Source organism: Dunckerocampus dactyliophorus, chromosome 6, assembly GCF_027744805.1.
Source record: "Dunckerocampus dactyliophorus isolate RoL2022-P2 chromosome 6, RoL_Ddac_1.1, whole genome shotgun sequence".
Taxonomy (NCBI): Eukaryota; Metazoa; Chordata; class Actinopteri; order Syngnathiformes; family Syngnathidae; genus Dunckerocampus; species Dunckerocampus dactyliophorus.
This window is the reverse complement of record NC_072824.1, coordinates 662,250-678,581: the sequence shown is the minus strand read 5'-3', so window position 1 is coordinate 678,581 and position 16,332 is coordinate 662,250. Positions and strand designations below refer to the sequence as shown.

The 16,332-nt window shown below is 50.5% G+C and overlaps 39 non-coding genes across 39 annotated transcripts; all 39 read right to left on the bottom strand.

Moving 5' to 3' along the window:
- Window positions 1–228: 228 nt before the first annotated feature.
- Window positions 229–347, bottom strand: LOC129183633 (5S ribosomal RNA). Its single transcript, XR_008571047.1, has one exon. It is a non-coding gene; the product is annotated as a 5S ribosomal RNA (ribosomal RNA).
- Window positions 348–647: 300 nt separating this feature from the next.
- LOC129183792 (5S ribosomal RNA) lies at window positions 648–766 on the bottom strand. Its single transcript, XR_008571202.1, has one exon. It is a non-coding gene; the product is annotated as a 5S ribosomal RNA (ribosomal RNA).
- Window positions 767–1,066: 300 nt separating this feature from the next.
- Window positions 1,067–1,185, bottom strand: LOC129184277 (5S ribosomal RNA). The gene has a single exon (XR_008571661.1). It is a non-coding gene; the product is annotated as a 5S ribosomal RNA (ribosomal RNA).
- A 300-nt stretch (window positions 1,186–1,485) lies between these two features.
- On the bottom strand, window positions 1,486–1,604 carry LOC129183456 (5S ribosomal RNA). The gene has a single exon (XR_008570874.1). It is a non-coding gene; the product is annotated as a 5S ribosomal RNA (ribosomal RNA).
- Window positions 1,605–1,899: 295 nt separating this feature from the next.
- Window positions 1,900–2,018, bottom strand: LOC129183410 (5S ribosomal RNA). Its single transcript, XR_008570828.1, has one exon. It is a non-coding gene; the product is annotated as a 5S ribosomal RNA (ribosomal RNA).
- A 300-nt stretch (window positions 2,019–2,318) lies between these two features.
- Window positions 2,319–2,437, bottom strand: LOC129184276 (5S ribosomal RNA). The gene has a single exon (XR_008571660.1). It is a non-coding gene; the product is annotated as a 5S ribosomal RNA (ribosomal RNA).
- A 300-nt stretch (window positions 2,438–2,737) lies between these two features.
- LOC129184275 (5S ribosomal RNA) lies at window positions 2,738–2,856 on the bottom strand. Its single transcript, XR_008571659.1, has one exon. It is a non-coding gene; the product is annotated as a 5S ribosomal RNA (ribosomal RNA).
- Window positions 2,857–3,151: 295 nt separating this feature from the next.
- On the bottom strand, window positions 3,152–3,270 carry LOC129183408 (5S ribosomal RNA). Its single transcript, XR_008570826.1, has one exon. It is a non-coding gene; the product is annotated as a 5S ribosomal RNA (ribosomal RNA).
- Window positions 3,271–3,570: 300 nt separating this feature from the next.
- LOC129184274 (5S ribosomal RNA) lies at window positions 3,571–3,689 on the bottom strand. The gene has a single exon (XR_008571658.1). It is a non-coding gene; the product is annotated as a 5S ribosomal RNA (ribosomal RNA).
- Window positions 3,690–3,989: 300 nt separating this feature from the next.
- LOC129184273 (5S ribosomal RNA) lies at window positions 3,990–4,108 on the bottom strand. Its single transcript, XR_008571657.1, has one exon. It is a non-coding gene; the product is annotated as a 5S ribosomal RNA (ribosomal RNA).
- A 300-nt stretch (window positions 4,109–4,408) lies between these two features.
- Window positions 4,409–4,527, bottom strand: LOC129184271 (5S ribosomal RNA). The gene has a single exon (XR_008571656.1). It is a non-coding gene; the product is annotated as a 5S ribosomal RNA (ribosomal RNA).
- Window positions 4,528–4,822: 295 nt separating this feature from the next.
- Window positions 4,823–4,941, bottom strand: LOC129183407 (5S ribosomal RNA). Its single transcript, XR_008570825.1, has one exon. It is a non-coding gene; the product is annotated as a 5S ribosomal RNA (ribosomal RNA).
- A 300-nt stretch (window positions 4,942–5,241) lies between these two features.
- On the bottom strand, window positions 5,242–5,360 carry LOC129184270 (5S ribosomal RNA). The gene has a single exon (XR_008571655.1). It is a non-coding gene; the product is annotated as a 5S ribosomal RNA (ribosomal RNA).
- Window positions 5,361–5,660: 300 nt separating this feature from the next.
- LOC129184269 (5S ribosomal RNA) lies at window positions 5,661–5,779 on the bottom strand. Its single transcript, XR_008571654.1, has one exon. It is a non-coding gene; the product is annotated as a 5S ribosomal RNA (ribosomal RNA).
- A 300-nt stretch (window positions 5,780–6,079) lies between these two features.
- Window positions 6,080–6,198, bottom strand: LOC129184268 (5S ribosomal RNA). The gene has a single exon (XR_008571653.1). It is a non-coding gene; the product is annotated as a 5S ribosomal RNA (ribosomal RNA).
- Window positions 6,199–6,493: 295 nt separating this feature from the next.
- Window positions 6,494–6,612, bottom strand: LOC129183406 (5S ribosomal RNA). The gene has a single exon (XR_008570824.1). It is a non-coding gene; the product is annotated as a 5S ribosomal RNA (ribosomal RNA).
- A 300-nt stretch (window positions 6,613–6,912) lies between these two features.
- LOC129184267 (5S ribosomal RNA) lies at window positions 6,913–7,031 on the bottom strand. The gene has a single exon (XR_008571652.1). It is a non-coding gene; the product is annotated as a 5S ribosomal RNA (ribosomal RNA).
- Window positions 7,032–7,331: 300 nt separating this feature from the next.
- LOC129184264 (5S ribosomal RNA) lies at window positions 7,332–7,450 on the bottom strand. Its single transcript, XR_008571650.1, has one exon. It is a non-coding gene; the product is annotated as a 5S ribosomal RNA (ribosomal RNA).
- Window positions 7,451–7,750: 300 nt separating this feature from the next.
- LOC129184263 (5S ribosomal RNA) lies at window positions 7,751–7,869 on the bottom strand. Its single transcript, XR_008571649.1, has one exon. It is a non-coding gene; the product is annotated as a 5S ribosomal RNA (ribosomal RNA).
- A 295-nt stretch (window positions 7,870–8,164) lies between these two features.
- LOC129183405 (5S ribosomal RNA) lies at window positions 8,165–8,283 on the bottom strand. The gene has a single exon (XR_008570823.1). It is a non-coding gene; the product is annotated as a 5S ribosomal RNA (ribosomal RNA).
- A 300-nt stretch (window positions 8,284–8,583) lies between these two features.
- LOC129184262 (5S ribosomal RNA) lies at window positions 8,584–8,702 on the bottom strand. The gene has a single exon (XR_008571648.1). It is a non-coding gene; the product is annotated as a 5S ribosomal RNA (ribosomal RNA).
- A 300-nt stretch (window positions 8,703–9,002) lies between these two features.
- Window positions 9,003–9,121, bottom strand: LOC129184261 (5S ribosomal RNA). Its single transcript, XR_008571647.1, has one exon. It is a non-coding gene; the product is annotated as a 5S ribosomal RNA (ribosomal RNA).
- A 295-nt stretch (window positions 9,122–9,416) lies between these two features.
- LOC129184260 (5S ribosomal RNA) lies at window positions 9,417–9,535 on the bottom strand. The gene has a single exon (XR_008571646.1). It is a non-coding gene; the product is annotated as a 5S ribosomal RNA (ribosomal RNA).
- A 295-nt stretch (window positions 9,536–9,830) lies between these two features.
- LOC129183404 (5S ribosomal RNA) lies at window positions 9,831–9,949 on the bottom strand. Its single transcript, XR_008570822.1, has one exon. It is a non-coding gene; the product is annotated as a 5S ribosomal RNA (ribosomal RNA).
- Window positions 9,950–10,249: 300 nt separating this feature from the next.
- Window positions 10,250–10,368, bottom strand: LOC129184259 (5S ribosomal RNA). Its single transcript, XR_008571645.1, has one exon. It is a non-coding gene; the product is annotated as a 5S ribosomal RNA (ribosomal RNA).
- Window positions 10,369–10,668: 300 nt separating this feature from the next.
- Window positions 10,669–10,787, bottom strand: LOC129184258 (5S ribosomal RNA). Its single transcript, XR_008571644.1, has one exon. It is a non-coding gene; the product is annotated as a 5S ribosomal RNA (ribosomal RNA).
- A 300-nt stretch (window positions 10,788–11,087) lies between these two features.
- Window positions 11,088–11,206, bottom strand: LOC129184257 (5S ribosomal RNA). The gene has a single exon (XR_008571643.1). It is a non-coding gene; the product is annotated as a 5S ribosomal RNA (ribosomal RNA).
- A 295-nt stretch (window positions 11,207–11,501) lies between these two features.
- LOC129183403 (5S ribosomal RNA) lies at window positions 11,502–11,620 on the bottom strand. The gene has a single exon (XR_008570821.1). It is a non-coding gene; the product is annotated as a 5S ribosomal RNA (ribosomal RNA).
- A 300-nt stretch (window positions 11,621–11,920) lies between these two features.
- On the bottom strand, window positions 11,921–12,039 carry LOC129184256 (5S ribosomal RNA). The gene has a single exon (XR_008571642.1). It is a non-coding gene; the product is annotated as a 5S ribosomal RNA (ribosomal RNA).
- A 300-nt stretch (window positions 12,040–12,339) lies between these two features.
- Window positions 12,340–12,458, bottom strand: LOC129184255 (5S ribosomal RNA). The gene has a single exon (XR_008571641.1). It is a non-coding gene; the product is annotated as a 5S ribosomal RNA (ribosomal RNA).
- Window positions 12,459–12,753: 295 nt separating this feature from the next.
- LOC129184253 (5S ribosomal RNA) lies at window positions 12,754–12,872 on the bottom strand. Its single transcript, XR_008571639.1, has one exon. It is a non-coding gene; the product is annotated as a 5S ribosomal RNA (ribosomal RNA).
- Window positions 12,873–13,167: 295 nt separating this feature from the next.
- LOC129183402 (5S ribosomal RNA) lies at window positions 13,168–13,286 on the bottom strand. The gene has a single exon (XR_008570820.1). It is a non-coding gene; the product is annotated as a 5S ribosomal RNA (ribosomal RNA).
- Window positions 13,287–13,586: 300 nt separating this feature from the next.
- Window positions 13,587–13,705, bottom strand: LOC129184252 (5S ribosomal RNA). Its single transcript, XR_008571638.1, has one exon. It is a non-coding gene; the product is annotated as a 5S ribosomal RNA (ribosomal RNA).
- A 300-nt stretch (window positions 13,706–14,005) lies between these two features.
- LOC129184251 (5S ribosomal RNA) lies at window positions 14,006–14,124 on the bottom strand. Its single transcript, XR_008571637.1, has one exon. It is a non-coding gene; the product is annotated as a 5S ribosomal RNA (ribosomal RNA).
- A 295-nt stretch (window positions 14,125–14,419) lies between these two features.
- LOC129184250 (5S ribosomal RNA) lies at window positions 14,420–14,538 on the bottom strand. Its single transcript, XR_008571636.1, has one exon. It is a non-coding gene; the product is annotated as a 5S ribosomal RNA (ribosomal RNA).
- Window positions 14,539–14,833: 295 nt separating this feature from the next.
- On the bottom strand, window positions 14,834–14,952 carry LOC129183401 (5S ribosomal RNA). The gene has a single exon (XR_008570819.1). It is a non-coding gene; the product is annotated as a 5S ribosomal RNA (ribosomal RNA).
- A 300-nt stretch (window positions 14,953–15,252) lies between these two features.
- Window positions 15,253–15,371, bottom strand: LOC129183460 (5S ribosomal RNA). The gene has a single exon (XR_008570878.1). It is a non-coding gene; the product is annotated as a 5S ribosomal RNA (ribosomal RNA).
- Window positions 15,372–15,671: 300 nt separating this feature from the next.
- LOC129184249 (5S ribosomal RNA) lies at window positions 15,672–15,790 on the bottom strand. The gene has a single exon (XR_008571635.1). It is a non-coding gene; the product is annotated as a 5S ribosomal RNA (ribosomal RNA).
- A 300-nt stretch (window positions 15,791–16,090) lies between these two features.
- Window positions 16,091–16,209, bottom strand: LOC129184247 (5S ribosomal RNA). Its single transcript, XR_008571633.1, has one exon. It is a non-coding gene; the product is annotated as a 5S ribosomal RNA (ribosomal RNA).
- Window positions 16,210–16,332: the final 123 nt, after the last annotated feature.

Below are 16,332 nucleotides of genomic sequence, written 5' to 3'. Positions count from 1 at the left end.
TCGGATGTGTGTGCACACTTTGCTGCTTGTATGGTTTTTCTGGCTGTTTTGTGCCACCGGTCGCAGCCACAGCCAGCCTATAGGCCTGTTTGAACTTCACAGCAGAGAGACAAATAGATGGATGTTCCTCACATGAGGGCAAAATAAATACTCTTCCTCCATTCAAAGTGATGGCGTTTTCCAAGAAGTGGGAAACAGCGCCCTCTGCTGAAAGCCAAGAGCCTAAAAAGCTTACAGCACCTGGTATTCCCAGGCGGTCTCCCATCCAAGTACTAACCTGGTCCGCCCCTGCTTAGCTTCCGAGATCGGACGAGATCGGGCGTTCTCAGGATAGTATGGCCGTAAGCCGGAAAGCTCTCTGAAAACTTTCCTTTTAAAGACGACACTGGTCAAACTGCGCTTCTGCAAACGGTCTCGGATGTGTGTGCACACTTTGCTGCTCGTATGGTTTTTCTGGCTGTTTTGTGCCACCGGTCGCAGCCACAGCCAGCCTATAAGCCTGTTTGAACTTCACAGCAGAGAGACAAATACTGTAGATGGATGTTCCTCACATGAGGGCAAAATAAATACTCTTCCTCCATTCAAAGTGATGGCGTTTTCCAAGAAGTGGGAAACAGCGCCCTCTGCTGAAAGCCAAGAGCCTAAAAAGCTTACAGCACCTGGTATTCCCAGGCGGTCTCCCATCCAAGTACTAACCAGGTCCGCCCCTGCTTAGCTTCCGAGATCGGACGAGATCGGGCGTTCTCAGGATAGTATGGCCGTAAGCCGGAAAGCTCTCTGAAAACTTTCCTTTTAAAGACGACACTGGTCAAACTGCGCTTCTGCAAACGGTCTCGGATGTGTGTGCACACTTTGCTGCTCGTATGGTTTTTCTGGCTGTTTTGTGCCACCGGTCGCAGCCACAGCCAGCCTATAAGCCTGTTTGAACTTCACAGCAGATAGAAAAACACTGTAGATGGATGTTCCTCACATGAGGGCAAAATAAATACTCTTCCTCCATTCAAAGTGATGGCGTTTTCCAAGAAGTGGGAAACAGCGCCCTCTGCTGAAAGCCAAGAGCCTAAAAAGCTTACAGCACCTGGTATTCCCAGGCGGTCTCCCATCCAAGTACTAACCAGGCCCGCCCCTGCTTAGCTTCCGAGATCGGACGAGATCGGGCGTTCTCAGGGTAGTATGGCCGTAAGCCGGAAAGCGCTCTGAAAACTTTCCTTTTAAAGACGACACTGGTCAAACTGCGCTTCTGCAAACGGTCTCGGATGTGTGTGCACACTTTGCTGCTCGTATGGTTTTTCTGGCTGTTTTGTGCCACCGGTCGCAGCCACAGCCAGCCTATAAGCCTGTTTGAACTTCACAGCAGATAGAAAAACACTGTAGATGGATGTTCCTCACATGAGGGCAAAATAAATACTCTTCCTCCATTCAAAGTGATGGCGTTTTCCAAGAAGTGGGAAACAGCGCCCTCTGCTGAAAGCCAAGAGCCTAAAAAGCTTACAGCACCTGGTATTCCCAGGCGGTCTCCCATCCAAGTACTAACCAGGCCCGCCCCTGCTTAGCTTCCGAGATCGGACGAGATCGGGCGTTCTCAGGATAGTATGGCCGTAAGCCGGAAAGCTCTCTGAAAACTTTCCTTTTAAAGACGACACTGGTCAAACTGCGCTTCTGCAAACGGTCTCGGATGTGTGTGCACACTTTGCTGCTCGTATGGTTTTTCTGGCTGTTTTGTGCCACCGGTCGCAGCCACAGCCAGCCTATAGGCCTGTTTGAACTTCACAGCAGAGAGACAAATAGATGGATGTTCCTCACATGAGGGCAAAATACATACTCTTCCTCCATTCAAAGTGATGGCGTTTTCCAAGAAGTGGGAAACAGCGCCCTCTGCTGAACGCCAAGAGCCTAAAAAGCTTACAGCACCTGGTATTCCCAGGCGGTCTCCCATCCAAGTACTAACCAGGCCCGCCCCTGCTTAGCTTCCGAGATCGGACGAGATCGGGCATTCTCAGGGTAGTATGGCCGTAAGCCGGAAAGCTCTCTGAAAACTTTCCTTTTAAAGACGACACTGGTCAAACTGCGCTTCTGCAAACGGTCTCGGATGTGTGTGCACACTTTGCTGCTCGTATGGTTTTTCTGGCTGTTTTGTGCCACCGGTCGCAGCCACAGCCAGCCTATAAGCCTGTTTGAACTTCACAGCAGATAGAAAAACACTGTAGATGGATGTTCCTCACATGAGGGCAAAATAAATACTCTTCCTCCATTCAAAGTGATGGCGTTTTCCAAGAAGTGGGAAACAGCGCCCTCTGCTGAAAGCCAAGAGCCTAAAAAGCTTACAGCACCTGGTATTCCCAGGCGGTCTCCCATCCAAGTACTAACCAGGCCCGCCCCTGCTTAGCTTCCGAGATCGGACGAGATCGGGCGTTCTCAGGGTAGTATGGCCGTAAGCCGGAAAGCTCTCTGAAAACTTTCCTTTTAAAGACGACACTGGTCAAATTGCGCTTCTGCAAACGGTCTCGGATGTGTGTGCACACTTTGCTGCTTGTATGGTTTTTCTGGCTGTTTTGTGCCACCGGTCGCAGCCACAGCCAGCCTATAAGCCTGTTTGAACTTCACAGCAGATAGAAAAACACTGTAGATGGATGTTCCTCACATGAGGGCAAAATAAATACTCTTCCTCCATTCAAAGTGATGGCGTTTTCCAAGAAGTGGGAAACAGCGCCCTCTGCTGAAAGCCAAGAGCCTAAAAAGCTTACAGCACCTGGTATTCCCAGGCGGTCTCCCATCCAAGTACTAACCAGGCCCGCCCCTGCTTAGCTTCCGAGATCGGACGAGATCGGGCGTTCTCAGGGTAGTATGGCCGTAAGCCGGACAGCTCTCTGAAAACTTTCCTTTTAAAGACGACACTGGTCAAACTGCGCTTCTGCAAACGGTCTCGGATGTGTGTGCACACTTTGCTGCTCGTATGGTTTTTCTGGCTGTTTTGTGCCACCGGTCGCAGCCACAGCCAGCCTATAGGCCTGTTTGAACTTCACAGCAGAGAGACAAATAGATGGATGTTCCTCACATGAGGGCAAAATAAATACTCTTCCTCCATTCAAAGTGATGGCGTTTTCCAAGAAGTGGGAAACAGCGCCCTCTGCTGAACGCCAAGAGCCTAAAAAGCTTACAGCACCTGGTATTCCCAGGCGGTCTCCCATCCAAGTACTAACCAGGCCCGCCCCTGCTTAGCTTCCGAGATCGGACGAGATCGGGCATTCTCAGGGTAGTATGGCCGTAAGCCGGAAAGCTCTCTGAAAACTTTCCTTTTAAAGACGACACTGGTCAAACTGCGCTTCTGCAAACGGTCTCGGATGTGTGTGCACACTTTGCTGCTCGTATGGTTTTTCTGGCTGTTTTGTGCCACCGGTCGCAGCCACAGCCAGCCTATAAGCCTGTTTGAACTTCACAGCAGATAGAAAAACACTGTAGATGGATGTTCCTCACATGAGGGCAAAATAAATACTCTTCCTCCATTCAAAGTGATGGCGTTTTCCAAGAAGTGGGAAACAGCGCCCTCTGCTGAAAGCCAAGAGCCTAAAAAGCTTACAGCACCTGGTATTCCCAGGCGGTCTCCCATCCAAGTACTAACCAGGCCCGCCCCTGCTTAGCTTCCGAGATCGGACGAGATCGGGCGTTCTCAGGGTAGTATGGCCGTAAGCCGGAAAGCTCTCTGAAAACTTTCCTTTTAAAGACGACACTGGTCAAACTGCGCTTCTGCAAACGGTCTCGGATGTGTGTGCACACTTTGCTGCTCGTATGGTTTTTCTGGCTGTTTTGTGCCACCGGTCGCAGCCACAGCCAGCCTATAAGCCTGTTTGAACTTCACAGCAGATAGAAAAACACTGTAGATGGATGTTCCTCACATGAGGGCAAAATAAATACTCTTCCTCCATTCAAAGTGATGGCGTTTTCCAAGAAGTGGGAAACAGCGCCCTCTGCTGAAAGCCAAGAGCCTAAAAAGCTTACAGCACCTGGTATTCCCAGGCGGTCTCCCATCCAAGTACTAACCAGGCCCGCCCCTGCTTAGCTTCCGAGATCGGACGAGATCGGGCGTTCTCAGGGTAGTATGGCCGTAAGCCGGAAAGCTCTCTGAAAACTTTCCTTTTAAAGACGACACTGGTCAAATTGCGCTTCTGCAAACGGTCTCGGATGTGTGTGCACACTTTGCTGCTTGTATGGTTTTTCTGGCTGTTTTGTGCCACCGGTCGCAGCCACAGCCAGCCTATAAGCCTGTTTGAACTTCACAGCAGATAGAAAAACACTGTAGATGGATGTTCCTCACATGAGGGCAAAATAAATACTCTTCCTCCATTCAAAGTGATGGCGTTTTCCAAGAAGTGGGAAACAGCGCCCTCTGCTGAAAGCCAAGAGCCTAAAAAGCTTACAGCACCTGGTATTCCCAGGCGGTCTCCCATCCAAGTACTAACCAGGCCCGCCCCTGCTTAGCTTCCGAGATCGGACGAGATCGGGCGTTCTCAGGGTAGTATGGCCGTAAGCCGGACAGCTCTCTGAAAACTTTCCTTTTAAAGACGACACTGGTCAAACTGCGCTTCTGCAAACGGTCTCGGATGTGTGTGCACACTTTGCTGCTCGTATGGTTTTTCTGGCTGTTTTGTGCCACCGGTCGCAGCCACAGCCAGCCTATAGGCCTGTTTGAACTTCACAGCAGAGAGACAAATAGATGGATGTTCCTCACATGAGGGCAAAATAAATACTCTTCCTCCATTCAAAGTGATGGCGTTTTCCAAGAAGTGGGAAACAGCGCCCTCTGCTGAACGCCAAGAGCCTAAAAAGCTTACAGCACCTGGTATTCCCAGGCGGTCTCCCATCCAAGTACTAACCAGGCCCGCCCCTGCTTAGCTTCCGAGATCGGACGAGATCGGGCATTCTCAGGGTAGTATGGCCGTAAGCCGGAAAGCTCTCTGAAAACTTTCCTTTTAAAGACGACACTGGTCAAACTGCGCTTCTGCAAACGGTCTCGGATGTGTGTGCACACTTTGCTGCTCGTATGGTTTTTCTGGCTGTTTTGTGCCACCGGTCGCAGCCACAGCCAGCCTATAAGCCTGTTTGAACTTCACAGCAGATAGAAAAACACTGTAGATGGATGTTCCTCACATGAGGGCAAAATAAATACTCTTCCTCCATTCAAAGTGATGGCGTTTTCCAAGAAGTGGGAAACAGCGCCCTCTGCTGAAAGCCAAGAGCCTAAAAAGCTTACAGCACCTGGTATTCCCAGGCGGTCTCCCATCCAAGTACTAACCAGGCCCGCCCCTGCTTAGCTTCCGAGATCGGACGAGATCGGGCGTTCTCAGGGTAGTATGGCCGTAAGCCGGAAAGCTCTCTGAAAACTTTCCTTTTAAAGACGACACTGGTCAAACTGCGCTTCTGCAAACGGTCTCGGATGTGTGTGCACACTTTGCTGCTCGTATGGTTTTTCTGGCTGTTTTGTGCCACCGGTCGCAGCCACAGCCAGCCTATAAGCCTGTTTGAACTTCACAGCAGATAGAAAAACACTGTAGATGGATGTTCCTCACATGAGGGCAAAATAAATACTCTTCCTCCATTCAAAGTGATGGCGTTTTCCAAGAAGTGGGAAACAGCGCCCTCTGCTGAAAGCCAAGAGCCTAAAAAGCTTACAGCACCTGGTATTCCCAGGCGGTCTCCCATCCAAGTACTAACCAGGCCCGCCCCTGCTTAGCTTCCGAGATCGGACGAGATCGGGCGTTCTCAGGGTAGTATGGCCGTAAGCCGGAAAGCTCTCTGAAAACTTTCCTTTTAAAGACGACACTGGTCAAATTGCGCTTCTGCAAACGGTCTCGGATGTGTGTGCACACTTTGCTGCTTGTATGGTTTTTCTGGCTGTTTTGTGCCACCGGTCGCAGCCACAGCCAGCCTATAAGCCTGTTTGAACTTCACAGCAGATAGAAAAACACTGTAGATGGATGTTCCTCACATGAGGGCAAAATAAATACTCTTCCTCCATTCAAAGTGATGGCGTTTTCCAAGAAGTGGGAAACAGCGCCCTCTGCTGAAAGCCAAGAGCCTAAAAAGCTTACAGCACCTGGTATTCCCAGGCGGTCTCCCATCCAAGTACTAACCAGGCCCGCCCCTGCTTAGCTTCCGAGATCGGACGAGATCGGGCGTTCTCAGGGTAGTATGGCCGTAAGCCGGACAGCTCTCTGAAAACTTTCCTTTTAAAGACGACACTGGTCAAACTGCGCTTCTGCAAACGGTCTCGGATGTGTGTGCACACTTTGCTGCTCGTATGGTTTTTCTGGCTGTTTTGTGCCACCGGTCGCAGCCACAGCCAGCCTATAGGCCTGTTTGAACTTCACAGCAGAGAGACAAATAGATGGATGTTCCTCACATGAGGGCAAAATAAATACTCTTCCTCCATTCAAAGTGATGGCGTTTTCCAAGAAGTGGGAAACAGCGCCCTCTGCTGAACGCCAAGAGCCTAAAAAGCTTACAGCACCTGGTATTCCCAGGCGGTCTCCCATCCAAGTACTAACCAGGCCCGCCCCTGCTTAGCTTCCGAGATCGGACGAGATCGGGCATTCTCAGGGTAGTATGGCCGTAAGCCGGAAAGCTCTCTGAAAACTTTCCTTTTAAAGACGACACTGGTCAAACTGCGCTTCTGCAAACGGTCTCGGATGTGTGTGCACACTTTGCTGCTCGTATGGTTTTTCTGGCTGTTTTGTGCCACCGGTCGCAGCCACAGCCAGCCTATAAGCCTGTTTGAACTTCACAGCAGATAGAAAAACACTGTAGATGGATGTTCCTCACATGAGGGCAAAATAAATACTCTTCCTCCATTCAAAGTGATGGCGTTTTCCAAGAAGTGGGAAACAGCGCCCTCTGCTGAAAGCCAAGAGCCTAAAAAGCTTACAGCACCTGGTATTCCCAGGCGGTCTCCCATCCAAGTACTAACCAGGCCCGCCCCTGCTTAGCTTCCGAGATCGGACGAGATCGGGCGTTCTCAGGGTAGTATGGCCGTAAGCCGGAAAGCTCTCTGAAAACTTTCCTTTTAAAGACGACACTGGTCAAACTGCGCTTCTGCAAACGGTCTCGGATGTGTGTGCACACTTTGCTGCTCGTATGGTTTTTCTGGCTGTTTTGTGCCACCGGTCGCAGCCACAGCCAGCCTATAAGCCTGTTTGAACTTCACAGCAGATAGAAAAACACTGTAGATGGATGTTCCTCACATGAGGGCAAAATAAATACTCTTCCTCCATTCAAAGTGATGGCGTTTTCCAAGAAGTGGGAAACAGCGCCCTCTGCTGAAAGCCAAGAGCCTAAAAAGCTTACAGCACCTGGTATTCCCAGGCGGTCTCCCATCCAAGTACTAACCAGGCCCGCCCCTGCTTAGCTTCCGAGATCGGACGAGATCGGGCGTTCTCAGGGTAGTATGGCCGTAAGCCGGAAAGCTCTCTGAAAACTTTCCTTTTAAAGACGACACTGGTCAAATTGCGCTTCTGCAAACGGTCTCGGATGTGTGTGCACACTTTGCTGCTTGTATGGTTTTTCTGGCTGTTTTGTGCCACCGGTCGCAGCCACAGCCAGCCTATAAGCCTGTTTGAACTTCACAGCAGATAGAAAAACACTGTAGATGGATGTTCCTCACATGAGGGCAAAATAAATACTCTTCCTCCATTCAAAGTGATGGCGTTTTCCAAGAAGTGGGAAACAGCGCCCTCTGCTGAAAGCCAAGAGCCTAAAAAGCTTACAGCACCTGGTATTCCCAGGCGGTCTCCCATCCAAGTACTAACCAGGCCCGCCCCTGCTTAGCTTCCGAGATCGGACGAGATCGGGCGTTCTCAGGGTAGTATGGCCGTAAGCCGGACAGCTCTCTGAAAACTTTCCTTTTAAAGACGACACTGGTCAAACTGCGCTTCTGCAAACGGTCTCGGATGTGTGTGCACACTTTGCTGCTCGTATGGTTTTTCTGGCTGTTTTGTGCCACCGGTCGCAGCCACAGCCAGCCTATAGGCCTGTTTGAACTTCACAGCAGAGAGACAAATAGATGGATGTTCCTCACATGAGGGCAAAATAAATACTCTTCCTCCATTCAAAGTGATGGCGTTTTCCAAGAAGTGGGAAACAGCGCCCTCTGCTGAACGCCAAGAGCCTAAAAAGCTTACAGCACCTGGTATTCCCAGGCGGTCTCCCATCCAAGTACTAACCAGGCCCGCCCCTGCTTAGCTTCCGAGATCGGACGAGATCGGGCATTCTCAGGGTAGTATGGCCGTAAGCCGGAAAGCTCTCTGAAAACTTTCCTTTTAAAGACGACACTGGTCAAACTGCGCTTCTGCAAACGGTCTCGGATGTGTGTGCACACTTTGCTGCTCGTATGGTTTTTCTGGCTGTTTTGTGCCACCGGTCGCAGCCACAGCCAGCCTATAAGCCTGTTTGAACTTCACAGCAGATAGAAAAACACTGTAGATGGATGTTCCTCACATGAGGGCAAGATAAATACTCTTCCTCCATTCAAAGTGATGGCGTTTTCCAAGAAGTGGGAAACAGCGCCCTCTGCTGAAAGCCAAGAGCCTAAAGAGCTTACAGCACCTGGTATTCCCAGGCGGTCTCCCATCCAAGTACTAACCAGGCCCGCCCCTGCTTAGCTTCCGAGATCGGACGAGATCGGGCGTTCTCAGGGTAGTATGGCCGTAAGCCGGACAGCTCTCTGAAAACTTTCCTTTTAAAGACGACACTGGTCAAACTGCGCTTCTGCAAACGGTCTCGGATGTGTGTGCACACTTTGCTGCTCGTATGGTTTTTCTGGCTGTTTTGTGCCACCGGTCGCAGCCACAGCCAGCCTATAAGCCTGTTTGAACTTCACAGCAGATAGAAAAACACTGTAGATGGATGGTCCTCACATGAGGGCAAAATAAATACTCTTCCTCCATTCAAAGTGATGGCGTTTTCCAAGAAGTGGGAAACAGCGCCCTCTGCTGAAAGCCAAGAGCCTAAAAAGCTTACAGCACCTGGTATTCCCAGGCGGTCTCCCATCCAAGTACTAACCAGGCCCGCCCCTGCTTAGCTTCCGAGATCGGACGAGATCGGGCGTTCTCAGGGTAGTATGGCCGTAAGCCGGAAAGCTCTCTGAAAACTTTCCTTTTAAAGACGACACTGGTCAAATTGCGCTTCTGCAAACGGTCTCGGATGTGTGTGCACACTTTGCTGCTTGTATGGTTTTTCTGGCTGTTTTGTGCCACCGGTCGCAGCCACAGCCAGCCTATAGGCCTGTTTGAACTTCACAGCAGAGAGACAAATAGATGGATGTTCCTCACATGAGGGCAAAATAAATACTCTTCCTCCATTCAAAGTGATGGCGTTTTCCAAGAAGTGGGAAACAGCGCCCTCTGCTGAAAGCCAAGAGCCTAAAAAGCTTACAGCACCTGGTATTCCCAGGCGGTCTCCCATCCAAGTACTAACCAGGCCCGCCCCTGCTTAGCTTCCGAGATCGGACGAGATCGGGCGTTCTCAGGGTAGTATGGCCGTAAGCCGGACAGCTCTCTGAAAACTTTCCTTTTAAAGACGACACTGGTCAAACTGCGCTTCTGCAAACGGTCTCGGATGTGTGTGCACACTTTGCTGCTCGTATGGTTTTTCTGGCTGTTTTGTGCCACCGGTCGCAGCCACAGCCAGCCTATAGGCCTGTTTGAACTTCACAGCAGAGAGACAAATAGATGGATGTTCCTCACATGAGGGCAAAATAAATACTCTTCCTCCATTCAAAGTGATGGCGTTTTCCAAGAAGTGGGAAACAGCGCCCTCTGCTGAACGCCAAGAGCCTAAAAAGCTTACAGCACCTGGTATTCCCAGGCGGTCTCCCATCCAAGTACTAACCAGGCCCGCCCCTGCTTAGCTTCCGAGATCGGACGAGATCGGGCATTCTCAGGGTAGTATGGCCGTAAGCCGGAAAGCTCTCTGAAAACTTTCCTTTTAAAGACGACACTGGTCAAACTGCGCTTCTGCAAACGGTCTCGGATGTGTGTGCACACTTTGCTGCTCGTATGGTTTTTCTGGCTGTTTTGTGCCACCGGTCGCAGCCACAGCCAGCCTATAAGCCTGTTTGAACTTCACAGCAGATAGAAAAACACTGTAGATGGATGTTCCTCACATGAGGGCAAAATAAATACTCTTCCTCCATTCAAAGTGATGGCGTTTTCCAAGAAGTGGGAAACAGCGCCCTCTGCTGAAAGCCAAGAGCCTAAAAAGCTTACAGCACCTGGTATTCCCAGGCGGTCTCCCATCCAAGTACTAACCAGGCCCGCCCCTGCTTAGCTTCCGAGATCGGACGAGATCGGGCGTTCTCAGGGTAGTATGGCCGTAAGCCGGAAAGCTCTCTGAAAACTTTCCTTTTAAAGACGACACTGGTCAAACTGCGCTTCTGCAAACGGTCTCGGATGTGTGTGCACACTTTGCTGCTCGTATGGTTTTTCTGGCTGTTTTGTGCCACCGGTCGCAGCCACAGCCAGCCTATAAGCCTGTTTGAACTTCACAGCAGATAGAAAAACACTGTAGATGGATGTTCCTCACATGAGGGCAAAATAAATACTCTTCCTCCATTCAAAGTGATGGCGTTTTCCAAGAAGTGGGAAACAGCGCCCTCTGCTGAAAGCCAAGAGCCTAAAAAGCTTACAGCACCTGGTATTCCCAGGCGGTCTCCCATCCAAGTACTAACCAGGCCCGCCCCTGCTTAGCTTCCGAGATCGGACGAGATCGGGCGTTCTCAGGGTAGTATGGCCGTAAGCCGGAAAGCTCTCTGAAAACTTTCCTTTTAAAGACGACACTGGTCAAATTGCGCTTCTGCAAACGGTCTCGGATGTGTGTGCACACTTTGCTGCTTGTATGGTTTTTCTGGCTGTTTTGTGCCACCGGTCGCAGCCACAGCCAGCCTATAAGCCTGTTTGAACTTCACAGCAGATAGAAAAACACTGTAGATGGATGTTCCTCACATGAGGGCAAAATAAATACTCTTCCTCCATTCAAAGTGATGGCGTTTTCCAAGAAGTGGGAAACAGCGCCCTCTGCTGAAAGCCAAGAGCCTAAAAAGCTTACAGCACCTGGTATTCCCAGGCGGTCTCCCATCCAAGTACTAACCAGGCCCGCCCCTGCTTAGCTTCCGAGATCGGACGAGATCGGGCGTTCTCAGGGTAGTATGGCCGTAAGCCGGACAGCTCTCTGAAAACTTTCCTTTTAAAGACGACACTGGTCAAACTGCGCTTCTGCAAACGGTCTCGGATGTGTGTGCACACTTTGCTGCTCGTATGGTTTTTCTGGCTGTTTTGTGCCACCGGTCGCAGCCACAGCCAGCCTATAGGCCTGTTTGAACTTCACAGCAGAGAGACAAATAGATGGATGTTCCTCACATGAGGGCAAAATAAATACTCTTCCTCCATTCAAAGTGATGGCGTTTTCCAAGAAGTGGGAAACAGCGCCCTCTGCTGAACGCCAAGAGCCTAAAAAGCTTACAGCACCTGGTATTCCCAGGCGGTCTCCCATCCAAGTACTAACCAGGCCCGCCCCTGCTTAGCTTCCGAGATCGGACGAGATCGGGCATTCTCAGGGTAGTATGGCCGTAAGCCGGAAAGCTCTCTGAAAACTTTCCTTTTAAAGACGACACTGGTCAAACTGCGCTTCTGCAAACGGTCTCGGATGTGTGTGCACACTTTGCTGCTCGTATGGTTTTTCTGGCTGTTTTGTGCCACCGGTCGCAGCCACAGCCAGCCTATAAGCCTGTTTGAACTTCACAGCAGATAGAAAAACACTGTAGATGGATGTTCCTCACATGAGGGCAAGATAAATACTCTTCCTCCATTCAAAGTGATGGCGTTTTCCAAGAAGTGGGAAACAGCGCCCTCTGCTGAAAGCCAAGAGCCTAAAGAGCTTACAGCACCTGGTATTCCCAGGCGGTCTCCCATCCAAGTACTAACCAGGCCCGCCCCTGCTTAGCTTCCGAGATCGGACGAGATCGGGCGTTCTCAGGGTAGTATGGCCGTAAGCCGGACAGCTCTCTGAAAACTTTCCTTTTAAAGACGACACTGGTCAAACTGCGCTTCTGCAAACGGTCTCGGATGTGTGTGCACACTTTGCTGCTCGTATGGTTTTTCTGGCTGTTTTGTGCCACCGGTCGCAGCCACAGCCAGCCTATAAGCCTGTTTGAACTTCACAGCAGATAGAAAAACACTGTAGATGGATGGTCCTCACATGAGGGCAAAATAAATACTCTTCCTCCATTCAAAGTGATGGCGTTTTCCAAGAAGTGGGAAACAGCGCCCTCTGCTGAAAGCCAAGAGCCTAAAAAGCTTACAGCACCTGGTATTCCCAGGCGGTCTCCCATCCAAGTACTAACCAGGCCCGCCCCTGCTTAGCTTCCGAGATCGGACGAGATCGGGCGTTCTCAGGGTAGTATGGCCGTAAGCCGGAAAGCTCTCTGAAAACTTTCCTTTTAAAGACGACACTGGTCAAATTGCGCTTCTGCAAACGGTCTCGGATGTGTGTGCACACTTTGCTGCTTGTATGGTTTTTCTGGCTGTTTTGTGCCACCGGTCGCAGCCACAGCCAGCCTATAGGCCTGTTTGAACTTCACAGCAGAGAGACAAATAGATGGATGTTCCTCACATGAGGGCAAAATAAATACTCTTCCTCCATTCAAAGTGATGGCGTTTTCCAAGAAGTGGGAAACAGCGCCCTCTGCTGAAAGCCAAGAGCCTAAAAAGCTTACAGCACCTGGTATTCCCAGGCGGTCTCCCATCCAAGTACTAACCAGGCCCGCCCCTGCTTAGCTTCCGAGATCGGACGAGATCGGGCGTTCTCAGGGTAGTATGGCCGTAAGCCGGACAGCTCTCTGAAAACTTTCCTTTTAAAGACGACACTGGTCAAACTGCGCTTCTGCAAACGGTCTCGGATGTGTGTGCACACTTTGCTGCTCGTATGGTTTTTCTGGCTGTTTTGTGCCACCGGTCGCAGCCACAGCCAGCCTATAGGCCTGTTTGAACTTCACAGCAGAGAGACAAATAGATGGATGTTCCTCACATGAGGGCAAAATAAATACTCTTCCTCCATTCAAAGTGATGGCGTTTTCCAAGAAGTGGGAAACAGCGCCCTCTGCTGAACGCCAAGAGCCTAAAAAGCTTACAGCACCTGGTATTCCCAGGCGGTCTCCCATCCAAGTACTAACCAGGCCCGCCCCTGCTTAGCTTCCGAGATCGGACGAGATCGGGCATTCTCAGGGTAGTATGGCCGTAAGCCGGAAAGCTCTCTGAAAACTTTCCTTTTAAAGACGACACTGGTCAAACTGCGCTTCTGCAAACGGTCTCGGATGTGTGTGCACACTTTGCTGCTCGTATGGTTTTTCTGGCTGTTTTGTGCCACCGGTCGCAGCCACAGCCAGCCTATAAGCCTGTTTGAACTTCACAGCAGATAGAAAAACACTGTAGATGGATGTTCCTCACATGAGGGCAAGATAAATACTCTTCCTCCATTCAAAGTGATGGCGTTTTCCAAGAAGTGGGAAACAGCGCCCTCTGCTGAAAGCCAAGAGCCTAAAGAGCTTACAGCACCTGGTATTCCCAGGCGGTCTCCCATCCAAGTACTAACCAGGCCCGCCCCTGCTTAGCTTCCGAGATCGGACGAGATCGGGCGTTCTCAGGGTAGTATGGCCGTAAGCCGGACAGCTCTCTGAAAACTTTCCTTTTAAAGACGACACTGGTCAAACTGCGCTTCTGCAAACGGTCTCGGATGTGTGTGCACACTTTGCTGCTCGTATGGTTTTTCTGGCTGTTTTGTGCCACCGGTCGCAGCCACAGCCAGCCTATAAGCCTGTTTGAACTTCACAGCAGATAGAAAAACACTGTAGATGGATGGTCCTCACATGAGGGCAAAATAAATACTCTTCCTCCATTCAAAGTGATGGCGTTTTCCAAGAAGTGGGAAACAGCGCCCTCTGCTGAAAGCCAAGAGCCTAAAAAGCTTACAGCACCTGGTATTCCCAGGCGGTCTCCCATCCAAGTACTAACCAGGCCCGCCCCTGCTTAGCTTCCGAGATCGGACGAGATCGGGCGTTCTCAGGGTAGTATGGCCGTAAGCCGGAAAGCTCTCTGAAAACTTTCCTTTTAAAGACGACACTGGTCAAATTGCGCTTCTGCAAACGGTCTCGGATGTGTGTGCACACTTTGCTGCTTGTATGGTTTTTCTGGCTGTTTTGTGCCACCGGTCGCAGCCACAGCCAGCCTATAGGCCTGTTTGAACTTCACAGCAGAGAGACAAATAGATGGATGTTCCTCACATGAGGGCAAAATAAATACTCTTCCTCCATTCAAAGTGATGGCGTTTTCCAAGAAGTGGGAAACAGCGCCCTCTGCTGAAAGCCAAGAGCCTAAAAAGCTTACAGCACCTGGTATTCCCAGGCGGTCTCCCATCCAAGTACTAACCAGGCCCGCCCCTGCTTAGCTTCCGAGATCGGACGAGATCGGGCGTTCTCAGGGTAGTATGGCCGTAAGCCAGACAGCTCTCTGAAAACTTTCCTTTTAAAGACGACACTGGTCAAACTGCGCTTCTGCAAACGGTCTCGGATGTGTGTGCACACTTTGCTGCTCGTATGGTTTTTCTGGCTGTTTTGTGCCACCGGTCGCAGCCACAGCCAGCCTATAGGCCTGTTTGAACTTCACAGCAGAGAGACAAATAGATGGATGTTCCTCACATGAGGGCAAAATAAATACTCTTCCTCCATTCAAAGTGATGGCGTTTTCCAAGAAGTGGGAAACAGCGCCCTCTGCTGAACGCCAAGAGCCTAAAAAGCTTACAGCACCTGGTATTCCCAGGCGGTCTCCCATCCAAGTACTAACCAGGCCCGCCCCTGCTTAGCTTCCGAGATCGGACGAGATCGGGCATTCTCAGGGTAGTATGGCCGTAAGCCGGAAAGCTCTCTGAAAACTTTCCTTTTAAAGACGACACTGGTCAAACTGCGCTTCTGCAAACGGTCTCGGATGTGTGTGCACACTTTGCTGCTCGTATGGTTTTTCTGGCTGTTTTGTGCCACCGGTCGCAGCCACAGCCAGCCTATAAGCCTGTTTGAACTTCACAGCAGATAGAAAAACACTGTAGATGGATGTTCCTCACATGAGGGCAAAATAAATACTCTTCCTCCATTCAAAGTGATGGCGTTTTCCAAGAAGTGGGAAACAGCGCCCTCTGCTGAAAGCCAAGAGCCTAAAAAGCTTACAGCACCTGGTATTCCCAGGCGGTCTCCCATCCAAGTACTAACCAGGTCCGCCCCTGCTTAGCTTCCGAGATCGGACGAGATCGGGCGTTCTCAGGGTAGTATGGCCGTAAGCCGGAAAGCTCTCTGAAAACTTTCCTTTTAAAGACGACACTGGTCAAACTGCGCTTCTGCAAACGGTCTCGGATGTGTGTGCACACTTTGCTGCTCGTATGGTTTTTCTGGCTGTTTTGTGCCACCGGTCGCAGCCACAGCCAGCCTATAAGCCTGTTTGAACTTCACAGCAGATAGAAAAACACTGTAGATGGATGTTCCTCACATGAGGGCAAAATAAATACTCTTCCTCCATTCAAAGTGATGGCGTTTTCCAAGAAGTGGGAAACAGCGCCCTCTGCTGAAAGCCAAGAGCCTAAAAAGCTTACAGCACCTGGTATTCCCAGGCGGTCTCCCATCCAAGTACTAACCAGGCCCGCCCCTGCTTAGCTTCCGAGATCGGACGAGATCGGGCGTTCTCAGGGTAGTATGGCCGTAAGCCGGAAAGCTCTCTGAAAACTTTCCTTTTAAAGACGACACTGGTCAAATTGCGCTTCTGCAAACGGTCTCGGATGTGTGTGCACACTTTGCTGCTTGTATGGTTTTTCTGGCTGTTTTGTGCCACCGGTCGCAGCCACAGCCAGCCTATAAGCCTGTTTGAACTTCACAGCAGATAGAAAAACACTGTAGATGGATGTTCCTCACATGAGGGCAAAATAAATACTCTTCCTCCATTCAAAGTGATGGCGTTTTCCAAGAAGTGGGAAACAGCGCCCTCTGCTGAAAGCCAAGAGCCTAAAAAGCTTACAGCACCTGGTATTCCCAGGCGGTCTCCCATCCAAGTACTAACCAGGCCCGCCCCTGCTTAGCTTCCGAGATCGGACGAGATCGGGCGTTCTCAGGGTAGTATGGCCGTAAGCCGGACAGCTCTCTGAAAACTTTCCTTTTAAAGACGACACTGGTCAAACTGCGCTTCTGCAAACGGTCTCGGATGTGTGTGCACACTTTGCTGCTCGTATGGTTTTTCTGGCTGTTTTGTGCCA